The sequence below is a fragment of the Macaca thibetana genome, chromosome 19 (genome assembly GCF_024542745.1).
Source record: "Macaca thibetana thibetana isolate TM-01 chromosome 19, ASM2454274v1, whole genome shotgun sequence".
Lineage (NCBI taxonomy): Eukaryota > Metazoa > Chordata > Mammalia > Primates > Cercopithecidae > Macaca > Macaca thibetana.
Window position 1 is genome coordinate 34,476,465 of NC_065596.1, and position 6,617 is coordinate 34,483,081.

Sequence of the window (6,617 nt, forward strand, 5' to 3'; positions counted from 1 at the left end):
CAAAACATTAAAAAAAAAAAAAATAGCCGGGCGTGGTGGAGCACACCTGGGGTCACAGCTACTCGGGAGGCTGAGGGAGGAGGATCACTTGAATCCAAGAGTTCGAGGCTGCAGTGAGCTAGGATTGTGGCACTACACTCCAGCCTGAGCAACAGAGTGAGACCCTGTCTCAGAACAAAAGAGAAAAAGGTGCCTGAGTTCCAGGCAGAGGGATTGAGGCTTTATTCTAAGGATGGTGAGAGAGGATGATAGTTGAGCTGGGGCAAGGACTGGGGGGTGGAGAGGAGGGGATGAGTTTGAAGTTCACTGAGAAGGCAGAGGGGACAGTGCTCAGTGGGCTTCCCTTCCATATTTGCTCAGCAAGTACTTCCTGAGGACTCCCCTGAGGCCTTGTGCTGGGCGGTGCTGGGAGTGTCGAGGTGATTTGTATCTTGCCCTGCTCTCAAGGGGCTCCCAGTCTGGTGGGAAAACAGGCACTGACGCAGCATGAGGAGGGCATGGCAGCAGTGGTGCCGTGCTGCCAGGGGCTCTGCGTGCCCTTATCTTGAGCATATAGGGCTGCGGAAGGGTACAGATCACAGCTGAGTGTTCAGAATTTCTCTCCGAGGCCTGTGTGGAAGGACCAGGAAGAGACACTGAAGGTCAAGGTCTCTAGGAAGAATTCTGCCAAGGCGGTTTCAGGAAGAGATGCTGGGAAACGTAGGAAAAGGAATACAAATTAGTGAGACGGAGAAGTGCTGAGTGAGAGAGAAGGATAGGTGGAGAGAAGAGGGATGCCGGAGCGGGTGTTAAAAGGGACAGATCTGGCTGGGTGCAGTGGCTCCTAATCCCAGCACTTTGGGAGGCTGAGGCAGGTGGATGAGGCAGGTGGATTAAGCTCAGGAGTTCCAGACCAGCCAACATATTGAGATCTTGTCTCCATAAAAATTAGCCGAGTGTAGTGGTGCATGCCTGTAGTCCCGGCTACTCAGGAGGCTGAGGCGAAAGGATTTCACTTGGGCCTGGGAGGGTGAGACTGCAGTGACCCGTGATGGCACCACTGTACTCCAGCCTGGGCGAAAGAGCAAGACTCTGTCTCAAAAAAAAAGAAAAGAAAAAAGAGACAGCAAATATTTGCTGGAAGAGGGAGACAGAATGAACTGGTTAGGGGAGAGTGGGTTCTAGAGTCCGAAGGCCAAACAAAACGAGAATGAGGTGGAGGGTGGGCACGAGGAAGAGCAAGATGGGGAGGGAGGGGGAGGGAAGGAGAGACCAAAACTAGTAGTCACAGACAGAGAAAAAGTCAAAGCCAGGAAGATGATACAGAGAAGAGAGAAGAGGAGAGAGACTGACAGGTGCACAAATCAGAAAAGTCCCAGAGGTGACAAAAACACGACCACAGAGATGGTGATGGAGATGGAGAGGTAAGCCGGAGACAGAGATTCGCACGAAAAGCAACGTGGAGACTCAGAAGCAAGCACAGCGTCAAGGAATGCTCCATTTCTGGTGTGTTGTTTTCCCAGTATTCAACAAATACTTGAGTGCCAACCTGTTCTAGACCCAATCTAGGCCCAGGGGATGTGGTGACAAATAGACGGACAAGGGCCTGCTCTCCTGATACTCACCGGAGAGATAAACAATAAATAATATCATTTCAGTAACCAAAAAGTGCTTTAAAAATTAAGCACAAGGCCGGGTGCAGCGGCTCATGCCTGTAATCCCAGCACTTTGGGAGGCCGAGGCTGGTGGATCACTTGAGGTCAGGAGTTCGAGACCAGCCTGGTCGACATGGTGAAACTCCATCTCTACTAGAAAATAAATAAATAAATAAATTAGCTGGGTGTGGTCGTGTGCCTGTAGTCCCAGCTACTTGGGAGGCTGAGAAAGAAGAATCACTTGAACCCGCAAGGCAGATGTTTCAGTAAGCCGAGATCGCGCCACTGCACTCCAGCCTGGGCGACGGTGAGTGGTAACAGAATGACAGAGCAAGGACGACTTTAGATGAGGTACTTGGAGAAGACCTTGTGGCAGAGGTCACAGAGGCATGGATTGTGAGAAGGAAAGAGAGGTAAGAAAGTCTGGGGTCCAGGCATTCTGTCCACCGGAAGCAGCCCCAAAGCCCGGAAGAGTAGCAGGTCTTCAAGGGGGCCAGTGCGGTGAGCAGATCCGTGATAGGAGAGAGGCCCAGGGTAGGGGCTGATCAGTTAGGGCCTTGGATGCCTGGGAAGAAATCTGAATTTTATTCTAGAGCTGATGGGAAGTCCTTGGAGGGTGTTGAGCACAGGCATGCCATGATCATATTTTTATTTATTTATTTATATTTATTTTGAAAAAGAGTCTTGCTCTGTCTCAGGCTGGAGTCCAGTGGGCCGATCTCGGCTCACTGCCAACCTCCGCCTCCCGAGTTCAAGTGATTCTCCTGCCTCAGCCTCCTGAGTGGCTGGGATTACAGGCATGTGCCACCACGCCCGGCTAATGTTTTTGTATTTTTAGTAGAGACGGGATTTCACCATGTTGGCCAGGCCAATCTCAAATTTCCGGCTTCATAGGATCCACCTGCCTCGGCCTCCCAAAATGCTGGGATTATAGGCGTGAGCCACTGCGCCTGGCCTCATATTTTTATTGAAACAAGAACAGCAGAGTTACATTGCTGGGCTGAGCATACGTAGACTTCAGGAGTCAAAGTGGAAGGAAGGAGGTAGCCGGCTGTTGCTTTCCTCTGGTTAAGGCTGCTGGAGGCCTGGACCAAGGTGCAGTTAGTGGGACAGAGGAGGTGGAAGAAGGCATGGGATTTTGGAGGCAGAGCCTGCAGTGGTGGTGAACTGGATGTCATAGAGGAGGGAAGGAGAAGGAACCAGGAAGAAAAGAACTCCTGGAATTGGGCATGCGCATCTCTGATGGGCGCCGATGAGGATTGTTACCAGGAACGGGGAGACTGGGATCAGGAAAGCGGCTTTGGGAGGGAGAAACCAAGGCTTCTCTTTTGGATGTGTCAAGATAGAGATGCCTTTGAGAAACCAAGTTGGGGTATCAAATAGCCGGTTGGATATGTGAGACCGGAGTCTGGGGGAAAGAGAGGTCATGGCTCAAAAATGTAAGTTTTGGAAACGTCAACATATAGGGGACATTTAAAGCCACAGGACTGGGTGATGTGGCCTAGCAGGTGGGTGGGGACAGAGAAATGACCCTGGCCAGAGCCTTGGGGACATCTACATCTTGAGGAGAAGGGGATGTAGCAAAGCAAGCTTAGGAGTGATCTCGAGGTGGGCTGAAACCAGGAGGGTCACAGAGGGCAAATGCACCTTTGTGTTTCAAGAAGGGAAGAAGACAGCCGGCTGTGCCAAGGGCTGCTGAGAATCGGAGAAGGATCTAGAAAGCGGAGTGACCATGAGGTTTGATGACATGGATGGGGTTGGTGATCTTGACAAGATGTCAGTTCAGTGCAGTGGTGGGAATGGAAGCCCTGCTGGAGTGGAGGGGAGAGAGAATTTGGGGGGAAGACAGAAGGAACGGGAATTCAGGCAATTTTGTGTTTGTGTGTGTGTGTAACTGACACAAAGGCCAGGTGCAATGGCTCACGTGTGTAATCCCAGCACTTTGGGAGGCCGAAGTGGGTGGATCACTTGAGGTCAGGAGTTCGAGACCAGCCTGGTCAATATGGTGAAACCCGGTCTCTACTAAAAATACAGAAATTAACCAGGCGCGGTGGTGCACACCTGTAATTCCAGCTACTTGAGAGGCCGAAGCAGGAGAATCGCTTGGGCCTGGGAGGTAGAGGTTGCAGTGAGCCAAGATCACACCACTGTACTCTAGCCTGGGTGACAGAGCAAGACTCTGTCTCAAAAAAAGAAAAAGAGCAAAAAAAAAAAAAAAAAAAAAAAAAAAGACACTGAAAGGAAATAGGGAGACATGCAGACAGGGAGATGGCAGGCAGAAAAATGCACCCTGCAATTAGCTGTCGTAGCAGGCAGGAGCAAGAGAGATGGGGAGGCCCAGGGTCAGGAGGGGAAGATGAATTCAGGGGGCAGGGAAGAGGGGATGCTGTCAGCTAGCCTCTGGCAGATTCCCTAGCCAGGGCTGCTCTGCCCGGCTCCTGTCTCTTGCTGCTCTCAGCGCCGGGCACGCTCTGGGATTCCCCCTGTAGACCCGGTCAAGACCTAGCGAGCTGAAGGGGAAGAACAGGCTTTCATCATTCATTTTCAGAAACATTCATTCAGTTCTTGGAAATACTTCCTGGCGAGGCATGGTGGCTCATGCCTGTCATCCCAGCACTTTGGGAGGCCAAGACAGGAGGATTGCTTGAGGCTTGGCGTTTGAGACCAGCCTGGGCAATATAGTGAGGCCCCATCTCTACAAAAATAAAAAAATAGCTGCAGTGTGGTAGCTCACGCCTGTAGTCCTAGATACTCGGGAGGCTGAGGCAGGAGGATTGCTTGAGCCCAGGAGTTTAAGGTTGCAGTGAGCTATGATTGCACCATTGCACTTCAGGCTGGGCCACAGAGCAAGACCCTGTCTCAGAAAAAAAAAAAAAAAGAGGAAGGAAGGAAGAAGGAGTCAAAGAAATAAAGTCAAAGACGAGAAGGTGATACAGAGAAGAGAGAAAAGGAGGAGGAGAGAGACTGACAGGTACACAAATCAGAGAAGTGTCAGAGGTAACAAAACACAATCACAGAGGCAGGGAGAGGTAAGCTGGAGAAAGACTCAGAGATTCGCACAAAAAGCAACGTGGAGACTCAGAAGCATACACAGTGTCAAGGGATGATCAATAAAAAGAAAAAAATATTTCCTGAGGACTTCCAAGTACCAGGCCCTGCGATCTCAGAGCCACTTCTGTCCCATCTCTGCCCTTGGAGGGGGAACAGGTAGTCCAGACAATTAGAGGACAGAGGGGGCTGTGTTCTGACGGGGCCACGCAGGCATTGAGGAAACACAGCGGGCCCGTCCCCTGGCTGGGATGGGGATGTCTGTGTGCCATCATCTCACTCCATCTGCTCATTCCTTTGCTCATTCATCTATCCATTCATTCGAGTCACCTCATGCACATTTTCCAAGGCTGCCTGTGGCCTGGCCCTGTGCCGGGTAGAGCTGAGGATGCCAAGGTGAAGGTGAATTCCTCCTGTGCCTGGCCCCGGCCCCAGTCTGCTGGAAGAACCAGACACAGACAATCACATTGAGGGGAAGCGCGTGCTCCATCAGAAACGTCCAGAGAGGCCCAGCGTGCACCAGGGCCTTGCTCAGGTCGGCACCAGGCCTGCCTGGAGCAGCCAACTGTGGGAGAAGGAGTTGGTGAAAGATGGGCCCCACCTGGGCCATGCACAGAAGGGCTGAGGGGTAGGGGGCGAGGGGTTGAAGATCAGGCCCTGCCACCATGCCACACGGCTGTCCTCTGTCCCTGCCCCTGGGGGAGCTGAAACTGCATGGAAGGTCCTCCAGGGGTGCCCCGTCTAATAAACTCGATGAAGAGGAGTGCCGCCGTCATTCTGTGTCCCTGACAGCCGGTCCCCGCTGAGGCCTGTGCTTTCTCCAACATGGGAATCAGTCCTTCTATCCTTCAAGACCCAGGGTTCTGGCCTCAGTCTCCTCCTCCAGGTCCAGGAGTCTGGGTCTGCCAACCCCTTGACCAGAAGTCGAGGCTCCCGGCCTCCTCCTCCCTCAGACCCAGGAGTCCAGGCCCCAGCCCCTCCTCCCTCAGACTCAGGAATCCAGGCCCCCAGACCCTCCTCCCTCTGACCCAGGAGTCCAGGCCCAGCTCCTCCTCCCTCAGACCCAGGAGTCCAGGCCCCAGCCCCTCCTCCCTCAGACCCAGGAGTCCAGCCCCCAGACCCTCCTCCCTCAGACCCAGGAGTCCAGGCCCCAGACCCTCCTCCCTCAGACTCAGGAGTCCAGACCCCCAGCCCCTCCTCCCTCAGACCCAGGAGTCCAGGCCCCAGCCCCTCCTCCCTCAGACTCAGGAATCCAGGCCCCCAGCCCCTCCTCCCTCAGACCCAGGAGCCCAGGCCCCCAGCTCCCCCTCCTCCCTCAGACCCAGGAGCCCAGGCCCCCAGCTCCCCCTCCCTCAGACCCAGGAGCCCAGGACCCAGGAGACCAGGTTCCTCTCCTCTCAGATCCAGGATTCTGGGTACTCAGGCCCCCTTCCTCTGCCACTCAGAAGTTAGAGTACCGAGGCTTCTTCTCCCTCAGAGACCCAAGACTCCTGGCCTCAGTCCCTCCTCCCTGAAACCCGGGGTCCTGCCTCCACCTCTCCTCCCCGTAACCCCAGTCAGGCCTGCTGCCCCGTCCGTCTCCTGCTGCCCGGGAGATTGGGGAGCTGGGACTCAGCGCCGCTCTTGCCCCTTAGTGAAATGAAAGTCCCATCAGGTTCGTCCCCTTCCTCCCCGGGCGGCTTCCCTCCCCCCTTCCTCGTCCCCTTAAAATACCCGGGATCCCTATGGCAACAGGCGCCGGGCGACAGGTGCGGGTGTTATTTACGGGTCAAGCCCGAAATAGCCCTGAGGGTGGAGGGTAGAGGGTGCAGAGTGGGGGGTGGGCGGGTGGGGACGAGGCTGGGCGCGGGCGGAGGCCAGGCCGGTGGCGGTGGCGGGCACAGCCGGACGCTTCGGAGGCAGCGCGGAGCTGGGGTCGGCGCGGGGCCGAGGCAG

The 6,617-nt window shown here is 54.6% G+C and overlaps 1 protein-coding gene and 1 pseudogene across 7 annotated transcripts in view; both read left to right on the forward strand.

The window, feature by feature from the left end:
- The window catches only part of NDUFA3 (NADH:ubiquinone oxidoreductase subunit A3), a 166,078-nt gene that overhangs the window by 42,685 nt on the left and 116,776 nt on the right, over window positions 1-6,617 (forward strand). The window contains exon 1 of one of the 7 annotated variants that reach the window (XM_050771963.1): window positions 257-275. The exons of 5 other annotated variants lie outside the window; for them this stretch is intronic. The gene's annotated coding sequence lies outside the window, so the exon portion shown is untranslated. Of the gene's footprint in view, window positions 1-256; window positions 276-505; window positions 528-6,617 lie in introns of those variants that run through there. One more of the 7 variants, XM_050771956.1, reaches the window with a different exon arrangement.
- LOC126943348 (uncharacterized) lies at window positions 4,770-5,445 on the forward strand (annotated as a pseudogene).